The sequence below is a fragment of the Notamacropus eugenii genome, chromosome 5 (genome assembly GCF_028372415.1).
Source record: "Notamacropus eugenii isolate mMacEug1 chromosome 5, mMacEug1.pri_v2, whole genome shotgun sequence".
In the NCBI taxonomy this organism is placed as follows: Eukaryota; Metazoa; Chordata; class Mammalia; order Diprotodontia; family Macropodidae; genus Notamacropus; species Notamacropus eugenii.
Genome location: NC_092876.1, coordinates 20,881,172 through 20,904,201, shown reverse-complemented (window position 1 = coordinate 20,904,201; position 23,030 = coordinate 20,881,172). Strand labels below are relative to the sequence as shown.

General features: G+C 41.7%; 1 protein-coding gene and 1 pseudogene across 1 annotated transcript in view; one reads left to right on the top strand and one right to left on the bottom strand.

Annotated features, from left to right (window-relative positions):
- Positions 1-23,030, bottom strand: part of LOC140507387 (uncharacterized) — a 54,206-nt gene that overhangs the window by 9,620 nt on the left and 21,556 nt on the right. The window lies entirely within an intron of this gene.
- On the top strand, positions 21,790-22,395 carry LOC140508348 (GTP-binding nuclear protein Ran-like; annotated as a pseudogene).

Here is a 23,030-nt window from a genome sequence, read left to right as displayed (position 1 = left end):
CTACACATATATAGCCTATACTGAATTGCTTGCCTTCTCAGTGGGGATGGGTGGGGAGGGAGGAAGGGAGAGAAGTTGGAAATCAAAGTATTAGAAATGAATGTTGAGAATTGTTCCTGCATACAACTGAGAAACAAGAAATACAGGTAATGGGGTATAAAAATCTATCTCTCCCTACAAGAAAAGAAAGAAGATAGGCATAAGAGAAGCGAGGGTGTGACAGAAAGGAGGGCAAATTGAGGGAAGGGATAATCAAAATGCATGGCTTTTGGGGATGGGGGAGGGGAGAGATGGGGAAAAAATTTGGAACTCAAAATTTTGTGGAAATGAATGTTGAAAACTAAAAATAGATAAATAAAATGTAAAAAAAAGAAAGTGATTCTGAACAAATTCTGAAGTAGCAGAACCCACAATGAGACCGAGTACAGTCCAAGACAACCTGGAAGACTGTTGTAGGTTTGTTGTCTGGGGGTCTGTTGTACTGGGCTGAGAGAGGAGAGCAGTCCATAGGAGCATAGAACTGGCCCCAGGAAACCTGGAGCAGACCTTATTTTCCAGCATCACCAACAGCAGTGGCTATTTCTAGACTTCTCAGCCCACAGATGACAGATGTTACTAGAAGGTCAGCAGGAGGGGTGTACAGGAACTGGGTAAGAAACAAGTGCAATCCAGCACAGGTAGTGCCAGTACACCTGACAGGAGCAGGCCTTGGGAGTGACTGAATCAGCTGTGGTAGCAGCAACAGTGGCTACTCCTGAAGTTATTGACCCACAAATGGCACTTTTGACAGTCACCCTTTTCAACTTCCAGGAACCAAGATGGTGGAGTAAGCAGTAAGTTGCTCTCACCCTCCCTGACTGACCATGAAAAACCCAGAGAAATATTTGCCCCAGGAAAAATCCTGGAATAATGGAGCGAGCAGAAAGATGAGGTGGAGCAGTGCTCCAGAGACTAGGGGGATTAATGGGAAATATCCCTCTTGCTGTGGTTGAAGGGGGACCAGAAAGGGATGGGAAGTGTTCCAACAGCCAGTGGCAAGCCCCACCTCAGGGAAATGGGGAGATCCTTAGCCCCAGGATGGTGGAGCAGGTAAGTGTCAACACCAGGCACATACCAGCCACTACCAGCAGCTATAGCTCAGCACCAGGTAAACTATCAGATTACTAGAGTTTGCAACTGCCAGTACCTGAGGCCCCAGCACACAAAACCTATAACCAGGCCCCTAGCCCCTGACAGAAGAAGCCTGGGTCAGTGCCCTCTGAAAAGAAAAAAAAAAGCAAACAGCATGAGAAAAAGCAACAAGAAAAGCAGTGACCATAAATACATAAGTACCTTGGTGACAGGGAAGATCAAAACACAAATTCAGGAGAGGACAACACTGACAATACACCCACTTCTGAATCCTTAAAGGGGAGTATGAACTGATCTCAAGAACAAAAAGCCTTCTTGGAACAGCTCAGGAAGGATTTCAAAAGTCAAGTATGAGAGGTAGAAAATAACTGAATGATTCCTTTTCAAACACATTTGCCAAAACGGAAAGAAAGTACACTGAAGAAAACAACCCCTTCAAAAAGAGAATTGGTCAAATGGAAAAGGAGGTACTTAAAAGATAGCTGGAGAAAACAATTCATTAAAAATTAGAATTGGGTAAGTGGGAGCTAATGGCTCTATGAATCATCAATAATCAGTTAGCCAAAAAAATTAAAGGAATGAAAAAAATAGAAGAAAATTTATAAATACCTCAGTGGAAAAACAAATGACCATGGAAATGGAAAACAGATCCAGGAGAGATAATTTAAAAATTGTTGGTTTACCTAAAAGTTGTGATAAAAAAAAAAACACTTGGACAGCATCTTTCAAGAAATCAAGGATAGTTTTTCTAATAGTGAACCAGCCCTGCATTCCTGGTATAAATACTACCTGGTCACAATGTATTATTCTCGTGAGAAGTTGCTGTATTCTCTTTGCTAGTATCCTATTTAAAATTTTTGCATCTATATTCATAAGAGAAACTGATCTATAATTTTCTTTCTCTGTTTTGGCTCTTCCTGGTTTACATATCAGAACCACATTTCTATCATAAAAAGAATTTGGTAGGACTCCTTCTTCAGTAGTTTTCTCAAATAGTCTATATAGTATTGGAATTAACTGTTCTTTAAATGTTTGATAAAATTTACTTATAAATACATCTGGCCCAGGAGATTTTTTCCTAGGGAGTTCACTGATTGCTAATTCAATTTCCTTTTCTGAGATGGGATTATTTAAGTACTCAACTACCTCTCTGGTTAATCTGGGCAATTTCAAAATAATGATCCATCTCATTTAAATTGTCTAATTTATGGGGAAATAGTTGGGCAAAGTAACTGTTGATCATATCAACAACAAAAGTAACAAAAAACCACATGATTATCTCAATAGATGCAGAAAAAGATTCTGACAAAATACAACACCCATTCCTACTGAAAACAATGGAAAGTACAGGAATAAATGGAACTTTCCGGGGGCGGCGGAGCCAAGATGGCGGAGTAGAAAGACGCACATACACATAGCTCTGAACCCACAACCCACAGAACAGCGACAGGGAAGTAACTCACGGCGAATTCTGCACCCAGAGGCCACAGAACATTGGAGCGAGGGAGATTTCTGTTCCAGAGAGACCTGCAGACCTCTCGCAGGGGGTCCTTCGTGCTGCGGACTGGGCGCCGGGACTGGGAGCTGAGTGCAGCCCTGCCACAGCCGCAGCACCGAGAGGAAAAGATCCGAGCGGGCTACAGGGACGGGATCTCCAGCGGCCACGCAGGTTCCTCCACCCACAGAGGGACCTGCAAACCTCTCGCAAAAGGTCTGTCGTGCTGCAGATGCGGAGCCCAGCCCAGCCCTGCGGCGGCCACGGCTCCGAGAGGTACAGACCTGAGCAGGCTTCAGGGACGGGATCTCCAGCGGCGGCACAAGCCCCTCCACCCACAGGTGACGGGGGTTGGTGAGAGAGTCTCTTTGGTGGGTCGAGAGGGGAGTGGGGTGCCCCCATGGCTCGGGCCCCCCCGGGAGATAGAAGCTGAGAGGCGGCTGCAGACAGGGGCTCCCCAAGAGGGCGGAAGCCTGGATCCATTGTGGAAGGTCTGTACATAAACCCCCTGAGGGAACTGAGCCTGAGAGGCGGCCCTGCCCTGACCTGACCATCTGAACTTAATTCTCACACTGAATAGCAGCCCTGCCCCCGCCAAAAGCCCTAAGGCGGGAAGCAGCATTTGAATCTCAGTCCCCAAACGCTGGTTGGGAGGACCAGGAGGCGAGGTGGGTGTGAGGAGAATATCCAGAGGTCAAGTCACTGGCTGGGGAGAATGCCCAGAAAAGGGAAAAGAAATAAAACTATTGAAGGTTACTTTCTGGGAGAACAGACATTTCCTCCCTTCCTTTCTGATGAGGAAGAACAATGCTTACCATCAGGCAAAGACACAGAAATCAAGGATTCTGTGTCCCAGCCCACCCAATGGGCTCAGGCCATGGAAGAGCTCAAAAAGAATTTTGAAAATCAAGTTAGAGAGGTGGAGGAAAAACTGGGAAGAGAAATGAGAGGGATGAAAGAGAAGCATGAAAAGCAGATCAGCTCCCTGCTAAAGGAGAACCAAAAAAATGTTGAAGAAATTAACACCTTGAAAACTAGCCTAACTCAATTGGCAAAAGAGGTTCAAAAAGCCAATGAGGAGAAGAATGCTTTCAAAAGCAGAATTAGCCAAATGGAAAAGGAGATTCAAAAGCTCACTGAAGAAAATAGTTCTTTCAAAACTAGAATGGCACAGATGGACACTAAGGACTTTATGAGAAAGACAGATATCACAGAACATAGCGAGAAGATTGGAAAAATGGAAGATAATGTGAAATATCTTATTGGAAAAACAACTGACCTGGAAAATAGATTCAGGAGAGACAATGTAAAAATTCTGGGACTACCTGAAAACCATGATCAAAAGAAGAGCCTAGACATCATCTTCCATGAAATTATCAAGGAAAACTGCCCTGAGATTCTAGAACCAGAGGGCAAAATAAATATTCAAGGAATCCACAGAACACTGCCTGAAAGAGATCCAAAAAGAGAAACTCCTAGCAACATTGTGGCCAAATTCCAGAATTCCCAGGTGAAAGAGAAAATATTGCAAGCAGCTAGAAAGAAACAATTCAAGTATTGTAGAAATACAATCAGGATAACACAAGATCTAGCAGCTTCTATATTAAGGGATCGAAGGGTGTGGAATAGGATATTCCAGAAGTCAAAGGAACTAGGACTAAAACCAAGAATCACCTACCCAGCAAAACTGAGTATAATACTTCAGGAGAAAAAATGGTCTTTCAATGAAATGGAGGATTTTCAGGTTTTCTTGATGAAAAGACCAGAGCTGAAAAGAAAATTTGACTTTCAAACACAAGAATGAAGAGGACCATGAAAAGGTGAACAGCAAAGAGAAGTCATAAGGGACTTACTAAAGTTGAACTGTTTACATTCCTACATGGAAAGACAATATTTGTAACTCTTGAAACATTTCAGTATCTGGGTACTGGGTGGGAGTACACACACACACATGCACACACGCACACATACATAGAGACAGAGTGCACAGAGTGATTTGAAGAGGATGGGATCATATCTTAAAAAAAAAATGAAATCAAGCAGTGAGAGAGAAATATTGGGAGGAGAAAGGGTGAAATTGAATGGGGCAAATTATCTCTCATAAAAGAGGCAAGCAAAAGACTTATTAGTGGAGGGATAAAGAGGGGAGGCGAGAGAAAAACATGAGGTCTACTCTCATCACATTCCACTAAAGGAAAGAATAAAATGCACACTCATTTTGATAGGAAAACCTATCTCACAATACAGGAGAGTGGGGGACAAGGGCACAAGCAGGGTCGGGGGGAGGATAGAGGGGAGGGCATGGGGAGGAGAATGCAATCCGAGGTCGACACTCATGGGGAGGGAAAGGATCATAAGAGAATAGAAGTAATGGGGGACAGGATAGGATGGAGGGAAATATAGTTAGTCCTATACAACACAACTAGTATGGAAATCATTTGCAAAACTACACAGATTTGGCCTATATTGAATTGCTTGTCCTCCAAAGGGAAGGGGTGGAGAGGGAGGGAGCTAAAGAAGTTGGAACTCAAAGTGTTAGGATCAACTGTAATGTTCTTACCACTAGGAAATAATAAATACAGGTTAAGGGGTAAAGAAAGCTATCTGGCCCTACAGGACAAAAGAGAAGACGGAGACAAGGGCAGAGAGGGAGGATAGAAGAGAGAGCAGATTGGTCACAGGGGCAATTAGAATGCTTGGGTTTGGGAGGGGGAGGGGATAAAAGGGGAGAAAATTTGTAACCCAAAATTTTGTGAAAATGAATGTTAAAAGCTAAATAAAAATTAAAAAAAAATGAAATCAAGCAGTGAGAGAGAAATATATTGGGAGGAGAAAGGGAGAAATTGAATGGGGCAAATTATCTCTCATAAAAGAGGCAAGCAAAAGACTCATTAGTGGAGGGATAAAGAGAGGAGGTAAGAGAAAAACATGAAGTCTACTCTCATCACATTCCACTAAAGGAAAGAATAAAATGCACACTCATTTTGGTAGGAAAACCTATCTCACAATATAGGAAAGTGGGGGATAAGGGGACAAGCAGGGTGGGGGGGATGATAGAAGGGAGGGCATGGGGAGGAGGGAGCAATTTGAGGTCGACACTCATGGGGAGGGACAGGATCAAAAGAGAATAGAAGTAATGGGGGACAGGATAGGATGGAGGGAAATATAGTTAGTCCTATACAACATAACTATTATGGAAGTCATTTGCAAAACTACACAGATTTGGCCTATATTGAATTGCTTGCCTTCCAAAGGGAAGGGGTGGAGAGGGAGGGAGGTAAAGAAGGTGGAACTCAAAGTGGTAGGATCAACTGTCGAGTAATGTTCTTGCCACTAGGAAATAAGAAATACAGGTAAGGGGGTATAGAAAGCTATCTGGCCCTACAGGACAAAAGAGAAGATGGAGACAAGGGCAGAGAGGGATGATAGAAGAGAGGGCAGATTGGTCATAGGGGCAATTAGAATGCTTGGTGTTTGGGAGGGGGAGGGGATAAAAGGGGAGAAAATTTGTAACCCAAAATTTTGTGAAAATGAATGTTAAAAGCTAAATAAATAAATTTAATTTTAAAAAAAATGGAACTTTCCATAAAATAATAAGCAGTATCTACCCAAAACCACCAGCAAGCATTATATGCAATGAGGACAAACTAGATGCATTTCCAGTAAGATCAAGGGTGAAACAAGGATGTCCATTATCACCAATGTTATTTAATATGGTATTAAAAATGCTAGCTTTAGCAATAAGAGAAGAAATTGAAGGAATTAGAATAGGCAAAGAAGAAAGTAAGTTAGCACTCTTTGTAGATGATATGATGATATACTTAGAGAATCTCAGAGAATCAAGTAAAAAACTATTTGAAAAAAACTATTTGCCCAACAGCAAGAGATAGAAAGAGAAATTTCATTTAAAGCTATGGTAGACACTATAAAATATCTGGGAGTTTACCTGCCAAAACAAACTCAAGGACTACATGAACACAATTACAAAACACTTTTTGCGCAAATGAAGTCAGATCTAAGTAAGTGGAAAAACATCAGTTGCTCGGGGGAAGGCTGAGCTAATATAATAAAAATGACAATTCTACCTAAAGTAATTTACTTATTCAGTGCCATGCCAATCAAACTACCAGATAATTATTTTCTAGAGCAAGAAAAAATAATATCAAAATTCATCTGGCAGAACAAAAGGTCCAGAATATCAAGGGAAATAAGGAAAAGAAATGCTAGGGAAGGTGGCCTAGCCCTACCAGATCTCAAACTGTATTATAAAACAGCAATCATCAAAACCATTTGGTACTGGCTAAGAAACCAGCAGGGGTAGACCAGTGGAATAGGTTAGGCACTCAAGTCACAGTAGTCCATGAATATATCCATCTACTGTTCGATAAATCCAAGGACCCCAGCTTCTGGGATAAGAATTTTTGTCACTGTTTGACAAAAACTGCTGAGAAAATTGAATAACGGTGTGGCAGAAACTGATCATAGACCAATGCCTGACACCGAACACAAGAATAAAGTCCAAATAGATACACGATCTAGGTATAAAGATTGATACTATTAACAAATTAGCAGAGCAAGGAATAGTGTATTTGTCAGATTTACGGAGAATGGAGAAATTACGACGCAACAAGAAATAGAGAACATTATGAAGTGCAAAATGGATAATTTTGATTACATTAAATTGAAAAGTTTTTGCACAAATAAACCCAATGCAACCAAGATTAGGAAGGAGGCAGAAAACTGGGAAAGAATTTTTGCAACTAGTGTCTGTGATAAAGGCTGCATTTCTAAAATATATAGAGAACTGAGTCAAATGTACAAGAATACAAGTGAATCCCCAATTGATAAATGGTCAAAGGATACGAATAGGCAGTTTTCAGAGGAGGAAATAAAATCTATCTCTAATCATATTAAAAAATGCTCCAAATCACTACTGATTAGAGAGTTGCAAATTCAAACAACTCTGAGGTACCATATCACACCTATCAAATTTGCTAATATGACAAAACAGAAAGATGATAAATGTTGGAGAAGATGTGGGAGAGCTGGAACACTAATTCATTGTTGCTGGAGCTATGAGCTGATCCAACCATTCTGGATAGCAATTTGGAACTATGCCCAAAGGACTCCAAAAATGTGCATACTCTTTGACCCAGTAATATCACTTCTGGGACTCTATGCCAAAGAGATCAAAGAAATGAGAAAGGGTCCCACATGTACAAAAATATTTATAGCACCTCTCTTAGTGTTGGCGAAAAACTGGAAATCAAGGAGATGCCCATCAATTGGAGAATGGCTGAACAAGCTGTGGTATATGAATGTAATGGAATACTACTGTGATATGAGAAATTATGAACAGGAAGACTTCAGAGGAGCCTGAAAAGACTTACATGAACTGATGCTGAGTGAAAGGAGCAGAACCAGGAGAACTTTGTACACAGCAACAACCACAGTGTGAGAGGAATTCTTCTGGTAGACTTAGTACTTCATTCAAATGCATGAATTTAAAAATTTCCAATGAACTCTTGAAGCAAAACACCTTCCACATCCAGGGAAAGAATCATGGAATTGGATCACAGATGGAAACAGACCATTTTCTTTTGTATTATGTTCTGTTTTATGGTTTCTCCCATTCCTTTTAATTCTTCTATGCAACATGCATTTAATAGGAACATACATGTGGAATCTATACAAGGTTGGACGCCATCTCAGGGAGTGAGTGGGGAGGAAGTGGGGACTGAGTGGGAGGGAGAGGAAAAAATCTAAGAAGTATGGAAGTGGTTGTCGAACACTCAAAACAAATAAAATAATTCAATTAAAAAAAAAGAAATCTGAGGAACGTGGAAAAAAAATCATCAAGGGAAATTGCCCTGTGGTCCCAGAAGTGGAAGGTAAAATTGTCATCAAAAGAATGCATCAATCACCTCTTGAATGGATCCCAAGTTGAAAACCATAAAGAATATGGTATCCAAATTCCCGAGTTAACAGGTCAAGGAGAAAATACTGCAAGCAGCCAAAAAAACAATTCAAATATCATGAAACCACAGTCAGGATTACATAGGACCTAGCACCTTCCACATTAAAAGATAAGAGGAATTGGAACTTGATATTCCATCAGGCAAAAAAGCCTGGATTACAATCAAGAATCAACTACCCAGCAAAACTGAGCATCATTGTTCAGGGGAGGAATTTTGTATATTCAATAAAATAGAGGACTTCCAGACTTTCCTGATCAAATGACAAGGGCTCAATGGAAAATATGATTTTGAAATACAAAACTGAGAGGCATGCAAAGGTAAACAGAAAAGGGGAAAAAAAATCATGTTATTCAATGAGGACAAACTGCATCCTTATATGCAAAGATGATACTTAAAACTCTTGAGAACTATATCTTTATTAAGACATTTAGAAGGGATCTAGATAGATAGATAGATACATAGATAAATACATTGGTAGATAGATAAAGGGGATGAGTTTAGGTTGACTTTGATGTAATGATAAAAACCAAATTAAGGAGTTTTAATGGGAGCAGAGGAAAGGAAAGAGGCAGAAAATGGTAAATTACATCACACGATGAGCCAGCAGTATCTATTACAGTAGAAAAGAAAGGAGGGAGATGAGCATATAGCTCAAGGAAGGAATAACATACTCAGGTATAAAAATCTAACATCCTATAGGCAGTAAAAGAGGAAAGGAGAAAGAGAAAGGAGGAGCAGGAAAAAAGTTAGGGAAGAAATAGGAAAGGAAAAGGGAAAGAAAAGGGAGGGCAGACTGAGGTGGGTTTTGGTCAAAAGCAAAACTCTAGTGAGGAGAATGGAGAAAGGAAAGTGTAAGGGGAGGGAATAGGATGGAGAGACTCAGAAAGTAATCATAACTGTGAATGTGAATGGGATCAACTCTCCCACAAAATGGAAGAGGAAAGCAGAAAAAATTAAAAACTATTATCCCACAATATGTTGTTTGTAAAAAACACATTTGTAACACAGGGATATAAATATTTTTGTACACATGAATCCTTTCCTCATTTTTATGATCTCTTTGGGATGGTATCTCTGAGGTATCCCATTACACCTATCAGATTGGCTAACATGACAAAACAGGAACACGATGTTGGAGATGTCACAAAGCTGGAACACTCATTCATTGTTGGTAGAGCTGTGAGTTGATCAAAGCATTCTGGAAAGCAATTTGGAACTCAGCCCCAAGGGCTATAAAAATGTGCATACCCTTTGACCCAGCAATACTGCTTCCTGGACTGTATGCTAAAAAGATCATACAAGTAGGAAAAAGAACAAAATGTACAAAAATATTTATAGCAGCCCTTTTTGTGGGGGCCAACAACTGGAAATTGAGGGGATGCCCCTCACTTGGGGAATGGCTGAACAAGTTGCAGTATATGAAAGCAATGGAATACTATTGTTTTATAAGAAATGATGAGTAGGCGCACTTTAGAAAATCCTGGAAAGACTTATATGAACTGATGCATAGGGAAGTGTGCAGAACTGGGAGAACACTGGACCCAGAAACAGCCACAGGGTGGGATGACTGATTTTGATAGACTTAGCCCTTCTTGGAAATGCAAGGGCCTAAAACAATTCCAAAGGATTCATGATAGTAAATGCCACCCACACCCAGAGAAGGAACTATGGACTCTAAATGTAGATTATAGCACAATACTAGTTCTTTTTTGTTTTGTTTTTTCTTTCTCATGGCTCCTCCCATCCATTTTAATTCTTCTATGCAATATGACTAATGTGAAAATGTGAATAGGAATATGTGTGTGAAACCATACAATATTGCAAGTCGTCTTGAGGACGGAGGGGAAGATAATTTAAAACTTATGGAAGTGCATATAGAAAACTAAAAAAAAAATTTAATTTTTAAAAAAAAGAAGGTGCTAGTAGCCTTTACCCCTCTTTTGCGCAGCAGAGAAACCGAGGCCCAGGGGGAGGAGGAGGAAGGGGAGGGCAATAGTGTGTCCTGGCCTTGCTCTTGCACTTAGGTCACCCCCATGGACCTTGGTTTGATTGTCCATAAGATGGGGGTCCTCATATCCTACCAGGTTGCGAGCACATGAAAACCAGCCTGACCCGAGCCTGTATTAGGTGGCATGAGAAGCCGACCTCAGGCAAGGGAGCCCTATGTGCCCCGAGCCTCTGAGCTGTGGGCCAATGAAGCTCCACCAACCTGGATGGGAGTTGGCCATGGGGCGTTTAAGGGGGTCAGAGGGCGGTCCCTGCCCAGAGGGCAGAGCTAGCTCCTGCTCTATTCTGCACCCCTAGTGCCAGACTCAGGACCTGGCACACAGTCACACTGGACCCAAATTTGACATTGACCTGCTTGTGTCTCACTTGAAGCAATAAAGTACAAAAGATACTTGTGTGATCCAGGTTTCTCCAGAACTGAAATATACGGAATGCTTTGTGGTAGTGAGTGGAACCTCCCTGAGACACAGGTGTGTTCTCCATTAGAGTCCAAAAGAGAATAAAGAGCTGTGAAGCAACTAGAAGCAGGCAATGTTACCATGGTGTTTTCTGTTTGGATTTAAAGTGAATTAATCCACTAGGACAGTGCAGCCTATGGGCCAAGCACAATGTCACATGCACTTGATGTGAAGAACTCATGGAAAACAGAAACCTTTGGAAACTGTGCAGTGGCAGCACTTCAGAGAATGGCAGGATGGGCCTTTCAGAGAAGTTCCCTCAAACAACAAGCTTCAACATTTCTCCTGCTCCCTAATCAGAGTCTTGTGGAGTCATTAGCCTGGTTTGATTTCTCACCCTGAAGTTTCTCTTATCATGTAAAGATTTCAGCTAAAACGTTTAGCACAGGGCAGAAACATCCTTTAAGGACTGGCTTCCCTGGGGATCTCTACACTGAGTCTTCATTTTTATTTTTATTTCTGGTGAGAAAAGAAAAGTTTATGGACTCTTTCTAGATTTGATATTGAAGGGAAATTTTAAAAATTAACTAAAAAAAAGAAACAAAGGGATACACACAGGGTATAGAATATATTGTGCTTCAGCTGAAGAACAAAAAAGGGTAGCATCCTAATCTCAAAGAAAATAAAAGCAAAAATAGATCTAATTAAAAGAGAAAAGTGAGAAAACTCCATCCTGTTAAAAGGCAACATAGACAATGAAGGAATATCATTACTAAACATCAACGTTAAACATTACTAAACATAAACTAAACATTACTAAGCATCAAGTGGTATAGAATCTAGATTCTTAGAGAAGTTAAGAGAGTTACAGGAACACAAAACAAAAATATTCTAGTGGGGTACCTCAATATCCCCCTCTCAGAAGTGGATGCATTTAACCACAAAATAAACTGGAAAGAAGTTAGGGAGGTGAACAGAATTAGCAAAGTTAGACAGGGTAGACCTCCAGAGAAAACTGAATGGGGATACAATGGAATATACTTTTTCTCAGCAGTACTTGGCACACACACAAAAATTGATCATACACTAGGGGATAAAAGCCTCACAATTCAATGCAGAAAGGCAGAAATATGAATTGCATCTTTTTCTCAGGTCATGAAGGAATAAAAATTATATGTAATGAGACTAAAAATCAATTGGAAATGAAACAATCTAATCCTAAAAAATGAGTGGGTCAAACAACAAAGCATAGAAATGATGAATAACTTCATACAAGAAAATTACAATAATGAGACAATGTAATGCAAAACTGAAGCAGTTCTTAGGAGAAATTTTATATCTCTAAATGCTTACATGATAAATAGAAAAAGAATTCAATGAATTCGGCATGCAACTAAAATAGCCAGAAAAAGAACACATTAAAAATCCCCAATTAAATAACAATTGAGAAATAGTTATAACCAAAAAAGATTACTAAAATTAAAATTAAGAAAACTGTTGAACTAGTAAATAAAACTAAGAGCTGGCTTTATGGAAAAACCAATAAAATAGATGAAGTTTTGGTTAATTTAATTTAAAAAAAAGAAAACCAAATTGTCAGTATCAAAAATGACTGGCCGTGGAGACAGGAAGACCTGAGTTCAAATCTGGACTCAGATACTTGATACACTTAGTAGCAGTTTGACCCAGGGCTAGTCACTTAACCCCAATTGCTTTACCTGCCCTCTTGCAAAAAAAAAAAAAATTGAAAAGGGTAAATTTATCACCAATGAAGAAGAAATTTAAAAAATAATCAGGAACTATTTTGCCCAACTGTATCCCAGCATTAGAAATATTGCTGTTAGCAATAACATAAGAAAAAGAAAGTAAAAGAATTAGAATAGGTAAAGAAGAAACAAAGCTATCACTCTTTGCAGATGATAGGATGATATACTTAGAGAATCAAGGAAAAAACTACTTGAAATAATAAACAACTTCAGCAAAGTTTCAAGATATAAACCCACATAAATCACTGGCATTTCTATATATTACTAGCAAAACCCAACAGCAAGAGATAGAAAGTAAAATTCCATTGAAAGTTACCACAGACATCATGAAATATTTGGGAATCGACCTGCCAAAACAAACCCAGAACTATATGAACACAATTACAAAACACTTTTCACACAAACAAGTCATTTCTAATAACTGAGAAAATATCACTTCTTATGGGTAGGCTGAACTAATATAACAACAGTGATAATTCTACATAAATTATTTATTCAGTGTCATACCAATCAAATGACCAAAATTTGTTTTGCAGAGCTATTAAAAATATTACAATTCACCTGGAAGAACAAAAGGTTCAGAATATGAAGTGAATTAATGAAAAGAAATGCTAGGGAAGGTGGCCTAGCCATACCAGATCTCAAATTGTATTATAAAGCAGCAATCATCAAAACTACTTGGTACTGGCCAAGAAACAGAGCAGTAGATAAGCAGAATAGGCTAGGTACACAAGACAAAGTAGTCAGTGACTGTAGTAATCTTACTGTTTGATAAACCCAAAGATCCATTTCAGGGATAAAAAATCACTATTTGAAAAAACTGCTGAGAAAACTGGAAAAGAGGAAGGCAGGAACTGGGCATAGACTAACATCTTAAAGCATATACCAAAATAAAATCCAAATGGGTACATGATTTAGATACAAAGGCTATTACTATACGCAAATTAAGAGAGCAAGGAATAGTTTACCCCTCAGATTTATGGAGAAAGTGATGACCAAACAAGAGATAGAGAAGCCTATGAGACACAAAATGGGCAATTTTTATTACATTAGATTAAAAAGATTTTGCACAAACAAAAGCACCACAGCCAAGATTAGGAAGGAAGCAGAAAGACAGGAAACAATTTTTACAGTAAGTATTTCTGATAAAGGCCTCATTTCTAAAATACATACTGAGTCAAATTTATCAGAATATAAATCATTTCCCAGTTCATAAATGGTCAAAGGAGATGAACAGGCAGTTTTCAGAGGAAGAAACTAAAACTATCAACAGTCATATGAAAAAATGTTCTAAATCACTGTTGATTAGAGAAATGCAAATTAAAACAACTCAGGTCCCACATCACACCTATCACACCGCTAACACGACAAAACAGGAAAATTGTAAATGCTGGCAATGTTGGAAAATTGGAACACTAATTCATTTTTGGTGGAGTCATGAATTCATGTAATAATTTTGGAGATAAAAAAGTGTATACCCTTTGATTCAGCAATGTCACTTCTAGGGCTGTATCCCAAAGATTTCAGGCAAATGGGAAAAGGCCAGAGATGTACAAACATATTTATAGCAGCCCTTTTTGTGATGGTCAAGAACTGAAAACTGGGGGGATGCCCATCAACTGGGGAATAACTGAACAAGTTGTGGTATATGAATGTAATGAAATACTATTGTACTCTAACAAATGATGAGCAGGCAGACTTCAGAAAAATCTGGAAAGACTTCTATGCACTGATACTGAGTGATGTGAGCAGGACCAGGAGAACATTGGAAACATAAAACGCAATATTGTATAATGGCCAACTTTGGGAGACTTAGCTCTTCTCACCACAGCAAGGAATTAAGACAATTCCAAAAGACTCATGATACAAAATACTATTCATATCCACAGAAAAGAGTATGACTGCGGATCACAGCCTGCTATTTGCTTGTTTTTTCTTTTATTTTGTTTCTTCTTTCTTCTGGTTCCTCCCATTCATTCTAATACTTCTTGTCAACATGACTAATGTAAAAATGTTTAATAAGAATATATATGTAATATATGTAGAGCACATATCATATCCCACAGCATCTTAGGGAAGGAGGAGAGAAGTAGAGAAAAATGACTCAAAAAGTTATGAAAGTGAATGCTGAAAACCAAAAACAAATAAAATAATTAAAAAAAAAGAATCTGTGGAGAAGAGATAAGGTCATCTGAAATTCCTCCCCACAAGTGTCCAGAGTAACACATTAAGAAAATTCAATGAAGACTTTGTGAGAAGCTGGGAAGTCGTGTGTACTCTTGTATACATGTATGTATGTGGGGGTGGGAGGACAATGGATGGTAATTACTGAGGAAAAACAAAGAAAAAGGAATGATCTAGTAAATTTCCTAGAAGTTTGAAATAAATTTTTAACTAGATAAAAGTATGAATAGGATTCTAAAGAGAGATCACTCACAAACTAGCCTCAAGTGAGTGGAATGAAACTGTTCCCAACCAAGTGAAGAAGAGTTCTCTATTTTTATACTGAGGGGTTGAGAGGACACTGGCTATGACTTGTCAGTCAAAAGCATCTGCTGCCATTGCTTTATCAATGCTTGCAATTGTTCAAGGAATATATTCATTCATTATATTATTTAATTATAGAGAAATAAAAGTAACCATGTAGGGAAGGAGGGTTCCTTGATTCAGTAAAAATATAATGTTTTATGAGCTGGTGTTGGAGACTGAGCTCATGCATAAGAGACACTGACACTATTAATGAAAAATGAATTATTTCAACACGCCACTGGAACGCAAGAACACTGGGGATCAGGAGTCAAGAGACAGACAGAGGGATATCATACAAGAGAGTGGCCATATCTGTAAAGCCTTTGATAGTTGGGAGGGCTCATCTATTTGTCCAATCTGCTACATGTAGAACACATGTTCTGCCAATGAACTTGGCATTCCATGTTCTTCCATCTCATTTTCTTCCATTTCCAGCAGAAGGATGTCACTTTTTCAGTTTTTTTTATTATTTTAGACCAATTCTCTCTCATGTGAGTAAAAATCTCTTTTCACTTTTGTCATTTTGATTTTGTTGAATTTACCTTCTATTCATAACCTATATTTTACTTTTATTTCCTTTGTGTCAGTAATTGAACTTTTGAGCAATTATACATAACTGTCTCCTTTTCCTAAAAAGGTACCCTTTCTTCTCTCTGTCCCCTGACCTGATGTTACCCAGCACTTCTTTGTAAGCTTGCCTACAAAACCTCACAGATCCTATCCAAAGGATGGGTCCTAATAGCTCAGGAGGAGAGTGTCTCTGTGTTTAATGTGGAACTGTGAGACACATATGTCCATCACCTACTCCTGGAGTGTCTCACAGTCTTGAGTGGATAAATGAACTACTGTTCATTGTCTGTCTGGGACCTGCGCTCCCTCTATTCTGGCTGTCCCCAGCAAGAGCCCTGACAATTCTCACAACAGGATCATAGGAAGAAATAGTTATATGGCTGCTGGTACATAGCAGACACCATAGAACCAGCCTACTAACCCTTTCCAGTCTTCTTATACCTTGGTCCTCTTCTCCTCTCTGACCCAGGAACACTGGTCCGCTGGGTGATTCCAGACCAAGACCCTCCATCGCCTGACCCTGTGCCTTCCCAAGGGTTATCTCTCATGCAGGGAATGTCCTCCCCCTGACCTGAGCCTCCTGGCTTCCTTCTTAACCCAGGTAACATCTCACCTGAAACAAGCAAGCTTTTCCTAGTTGCTGACTCTGCTCCCTCTCAGAGCGCCTCCCACCCATACTGTACAGAGCTTGTTTGGACACAGGTGCTGATATATTCTCTGCCCCATGAGACTGTGAGATCCTTGAGAGCAGGGACTGTTCTTTTGTAAAACTTCCTTTGCATCCCCAGGAAGTTGGCACAGTGGCTGGCACAGAGGAGTCACTTTCTAAATAATTATTGACTTAGCCTAAAAAACGATAAATGAGAGGGGTTCAGAGAGACATAGGAAGATTTGTGTGGCCTGAGGCAGGAGGACATGAGCAGAACCAGGAGGAAAATTTCTGCTCTGCTTACAGCACTGCATAGGACAACCTACATGTAAAAGGATAAGGCTTCCTTGGTTCTCTCGGATTCCAGGTTTGTTGATGCTGGTGAGATCTGTGGACGGACTGCACTCACCTGGGATGAGGGTCTCTGGGTGTCAGGAGCCATTCCCTTTGGTTCTACACTCTGTCGTAGGAAAAGGCTTTGGTCTCTGCAAGCTGCCCTGGGGAGGGTGAAGAAAGTCAGACTGGAAGAGACATAGTCTTTGCCTCCTCTTCCCAGGGTGGATGCTGACCTGTCAGGAATGAAAAAGGGTAAGCTCTCAGAGCAGTTACGAAGGCTCTGCTCTGTCCTCAGGGGAGAGACTCCATCTCAGGAGAAGGGCAGCAGGGAGGCTGAGACTTGGAAGTGACCTTGGTCTGAGCAGGAAGAAGACTTGCCACCTTCTCTCTTTCCCTTTGATCTCATGTCCCTCCCCCATCCTTCTGCAGAAACCAGAAGGGGCTTGGATTCCAGATGAGATGAGACCAGGTAGAGCCTCAAGGACCAGACCAAAAGCTCTGCCTCTAAGTGGTACTATAGGTGAGATATGTTGGTCAGGCAACTGTGACCCATTGGCCAAACTGGGAATCGCACCCTAGAATCTTTGGGATGTGACAGGGAGCCTAGAGAGGTAACAGAAGCAACCCTCAGAGCCAGGATTTGGCGGGGTTTGCCCTGTTCTCCAGCTGAGAAAACTGTACCTAAACAGGGTAAAGTGATTCAGGGTCACACAGCTAGGAGGTGAGTGAGGACAGATTTTAATTCAGGAAGATGTGTCTTCCTGACTTCAGGCCAGGTGCTCTACCTACTAGTACTACCTAATTACCCAGGATTTATTGGTGAATAAATGCATGCACCCAAAGGGTGAATTTCATACTGGTCATTAAGTCATGTCCTTTATGGCACTGGTTGATGGTCCCTATGCACTTTCCAAGGAAAGGACCAGATCAACTGGGCATCCTGACTCACCTTCCAGGGGAACATCAGAGACAGAGACAGGGAGAGGGGGATGGGGGAGAGAAAGAGAGAGAGAGAGGGAGAGAGAAAGAGACAGAGAGAGAGAGAGAGAGACAGAGAGAGACAGAGAGAGAGACAGAGACAGAGACATAGAGAGAGAGACAGAGACAGAGAGAGAGACAGAGAGAGAGAGAGAAAGAGAGTGTGTATGTGTGTCTGTGTCTGTGTGTGTCTGTGTGTGGAGTGTGGAACAGGGCCAGTGGATGACAGGTCAGGTTTTCTGCCTGTCCCAGGATCTTCATCTCGTTTTCTACCTATCTACTTTCAGTTAACATACTTTCACGGAAGCAGTGCCTTGTAGCAAGGACTGCTCCAGCACATTTATGTAGTATCCTTCCACACAGCCAGTGTTGTTTCTACTTGCTGGGGGCTTTCTGGTGGGGCTGAGGAAACACATTCCTGTTTGACCTTTCCCATAAGCTCCACTGTAGGTCCACTTTGGCCAAAAGGTTACTAGATTGTAACCCTGGTGGCAACTTGGGCAGGCCTCCCTGACAACGAGGACTGTCAAATGGTCATCCCTGGTACACTGTGCCTTCCCTCAGAGGGCACCATGACCCTCAGACCTAGCACCTGGGCTGCAACACCAGCAGTGCTCATGGTAGCTCATCCTCCCTCAGACCAGTTGCCCTCCAGTAAATTAAAACTTTCCTACAAGGAGGATGTCTCCCCCTTCTAGAACCCTGCCTGGTGACCCCCTTGTCTTCTGCTCATCATCTCCCCTCAACAGGTGGCCTCTCCTTAACAGTTTTTGAAGCAGATGCCTGGAGTCATGGTGAACCTACCCCAACTCTCTCTGCATTCCCAAAGCTGTTCACTCCTAACTTCCACCACTCACTGTTATGGTCCCTGGGCTTGGCCTCCCTCCTGCTTTTCTACCCATCAGAATCCTCTTCATGAACTGTGTTGCTATTGAGTGTGAGCCTGGCCTAGACCACCAAAGGAGAAGGCTTCCCTAGCACCTGGGTACAGTGGGCCAGCAGGCCCAGCCTGGGCCTGGTCTGTGGCTCAGGAATCTCAGGGGCAGAATGGAGGGAGGGCTCCCTGTGGCTGAGGCCTGGGGTTCAGACCCTAGCCCTTGCTCTCTTCAGTGACAGCAGGGAGCCCTGACAATTAAGGGATGGCTTCCAGAAGACCTACTCACAGCACTGGTCAGTACTCATGGATCTAAAAGGAGTTCCCTGCCTCTGAGGCATGGCCTAAGCTCCTCCACCCTTGAGTTCAAGTCTTGAATCAGTGCCAACTTCTCAGGATGACTAGGGTAGCTGCCTGGTTTTGGCAACAGAGATCTAAGAGGGAGATGAGTAAGTGTTCCCTCTCATGGAAACAGTGACCTCATGGCTGCCAGCAACCTTAAGGATCAGCTTTGTTCAGTGGCTAAGAACCAAAGGGAGGTACCTGGGGTCTACCTTAGCTTGTTACTAATCCAGCTGGCTCAGTCACATTCTGTCAAGAAGGGACAGTTCCAGGAGTCCTTACAGGAAGCTTGATTAGTGAGTGCATGGCACAGCACTGACACTTGGTGGATAGGATGCTCTGGTCTGGAGGCAGTTGGGGCATAGAAGGAGCAAAACATCAATGGAGACAGGGAAAAGGAAAGGAAGGGTTGAGGCAGAGGCTAGGTGCATCCCATATGGGGGTTAGATGAGCCCTGTAGGACAAAGGAGAAGCTCTCTGAGCATCAGATGGGAGGGGCAGACAGTCCAACAAGGCACAAGTGTTGGTGAACACTGTACCCACTGGGCCCCAGCAAAACCAACTACCTTTCCCCATGACAAGAACAAGATGACCTATGAAGAGATTCTCTTCTAAAAACAGGACTATCTTGTAACCACAGAATTATCATATTCCCAAAGTTATCATATTCAATCCAGAGGTCAAGCTATAGACATCAAATCTCAAAGCTATCTTGCTACAGAGGCAACAGAAGAAAAATACACTCCTGAACCTGGTTTCCAGGAGTGAATGACACCTGTGAACAAAGTTGTAAGCTATCACCTAATTAGCATAACTGCCAGATAATCCACTACTTTTCCTACATAAGCTTTAGCATCACCTAGTTAACTTGCAAGTTCCTAAAGGAACCCAAGCTACTTAAAGAGCTCTGCCCACTACATGTTAAAACAAATCTTTGCCACCTTGACTTAAACAATGTTGAGTCCCTAAATTCATTCCAGAGGATTCTCTCTTGTACTGGAGTGTTTGGGGAGGAGGGGTCCATGAACCTCTTAAATTGCATAAGGGTGATGCCCTCCTGATGTGGACAGAGAAGGCATTCTCACTCAGCCCTGAAGGGAAGATGGGGGATTCCCTCCTGTCTTCAGTGGGGGGAGGGCATTCCCTCCCAAGCATCTGAGCTGAGCTAAGTGGTATCTGCAGATTGACGATGGGTGAAAGCACTGGCCCAATGTTCTAACCTTAGACCATCTTGACAGTGACATCCTGATGCCCAGGGTAAAGCAGGGTACTATATCCAAATACACTGTCAGGGGAGGCTAAGGCATGAAAGACTGCAGCAAGTGATCTAGCAAAATGCCACAACAAATTAAAATTTTCACAAAACAGTTGCAAGATGGGCCCCAAAAGCAAACGTGGAGAAAGCAAGGTCCACACAGCAACATGTTTCAACTGTACGTGCTCAAACCAGTTTCAGTCTTTTCCACCACTTTGAAAACAGGCAGAATTACAGCAACTGTAATTCAAGGAGGCAAACAACAAAGATCTAGCAAATGCTTGTTGATTTCCTGACCAACTGGGTACCAGGCACTAAGCTAGGCCCTGGTGGTGCTATGTTGTGAACCTGGTTAAGGAAAAGGCTGGTGGTGCCCTTGAAGGCCGCTAGGTGGCAGAGTGGAATTAGCTCTCACCCTGGAATCAGGAAGACTCATCTTCCTGAGTTCAAATCTAGCCTCAGACACTCAGCTGTGGGATTACACAGGTAGGTAGTGTCTAAAGCTGGATTTGAACTCGCGTCTTCCTGACTCCAAAGCCAGCACTCTGTTCACTGAACCCCCTCATTGCCCCTGACAGCCAAGCATTTTAAGGATAATTGCACAGTCATCGGAGAGAAAAGTTACCCCAGATGGCAATCCTTAGAACTTTAGGAGCATTCCTCAGGAAATTCAAGCTAGACCACCCAGTAGGAAGACTTTCTCATCTCTAATAAAAGAGAGGATCCCAATTAGGACAAACCAAGGGAAGTTCAAATTCCCACAACTTAGAGACCCCCACTCTATTTCCATCTGGCTTCAGGGAGGTAGGTGAGATGGCTTGTCTTCACTAGAGATCACACTTCCTTGTCCAGCCCCCTCCCCCACCCCCAGGAGCCAAAACAAGGGATGGGAGAGCAATGGGGCCTTGAAGGCAGAAGGATGTCTTTCTTGGGAACATCCTAGAAATGGCAACATGGGCATGGATTCCTCAGAACTCACTGCTCCAGGCCCCTCCAACCTCATTTACACTAGTCACCCTATTACACAGGATTCCCAGGAGTATCTGCCAGGTGGGAGGGGGTGTGTGTGTGTGAAGGGTGGTTGTTAAAGAAACTCCTCAGAACTGGTTTCATTTCCTTGCTCTGCAGAAGTTCCCAATTACAACTAATATGAAAGTCCTCTTCATGTTGGCCATTAAATCAGAGAGAGAGACACACACACACACAGAGAGGCAGAGAGGGCTTTTTGTGCAGACTGTGTGTGTGTGAGAGACACAGACAGAGAAACAGACAAAGGCACAGACAGAGACACAGAAAAAGACACAGAGAGAGAATTAGAGTCTGTACCTGTGGCAGTCAGGGGAAAACTCTAAAGCAAGTGCTTATAAATCCTAGCTGTTTGACTCTGGAAAAGTCACTAGACCTGTTTGTCTCAGTTTCCTCAATTATAAAGTGGTGAGCAGTCAGGTGGAGACTGAGACACCTCTAGAAGAACCATCGCGATGGCCACCCAAGGAGACCCCCAAGTGTAATTCAAACTTGTATTAGTTGGAGAGGGAGGTACTGGGAAAACCACATTTGTAAAACATCACTTGACTGGTGAATTTGAGAAGTATGTAGCCACCCTGGGTGTTGAGGTCCATGCTCTTGTGTTTCATACTAACAGAGGTCCTATTAAATTCAACGTATGGGATACAGTTGGCCAAAAGAAATTTGGTGGTCTCCAAGCTCAGGGTGCCAATGTAACACTGGATGTAACATCAAGAGTTACTTACAAGAATATACCTAACTGGCATAGAGATCTGGTACTGAGACAATGTCCCTATAATGTTGTGTGGCAACAAAGTGGATATTAAGGACAGAAAAGTCAAGGCGAAATCAATTGTCTTCCATAGGAAGAAGAATCTCCAGTACTATGACATCTCAGTCAAAAATAACTACAACTTTGAGATGCCCTTCCTTAGGCTTGCTAGAAAACTTATTGGAGACCTCAATTTGGAGTTTATTGCCATGCCCACTATTACACCTCCAGAGGTTGTCATGGATCCAGCAGTGGCCGCGCAGTATGAGTAGGACTTACAGATTGCTCAGACAACTGCGCTCCCTGAAGGTGATGACCCGTAAGGGAATGAAGCTAGAGTCCAGTGTCAAGAGGTCCAGTTTTATAGGCACCTGTCCTGTGATGTCACTGGTGTAACGTGTTTGCCACTTTATTAATATACCTGAGCAGAACCTATGCTTAATCTTTGGGATGCTGAAGAAAATGAATGGGCTTCGGAGTGAATGTGGCAGTTTCAAAAATATCTAATTCATATTTTAGTCCGTATTTAGCTGTTTTGAGCCACAATGATCCCCTTGAGTTTCAAATATAAGACTGCTACAGTTCCATCACAATATTCAGTGCTGAATCTCATTCTTTACTGCCATTTTCATTCTTTTCCTGTTTAGATCATAAAGTTGTATTTCAAATATCTAAGCAAGTGAGCTCTTATCCCTTGTTTACAATAAGCATTTTAAAATCTGTTCTGTACGGTCTGTGGTAGATGTGTATCATGTTACTGTTTAAATGGCCTTCACGTTTTTATGTCTGGTTGTTTTAAAAATGCATTTCAAACATGCCAGTAAGATACATCTGAGTCATACCTTTCCCGCAATAAAGCTACAGGCTAGACAGGTTAAAAACTTTGTGCTACTGTTAGATAACTGGTCACTGCCCCGACCTGCAGGGCCAGTATGAGTGGGA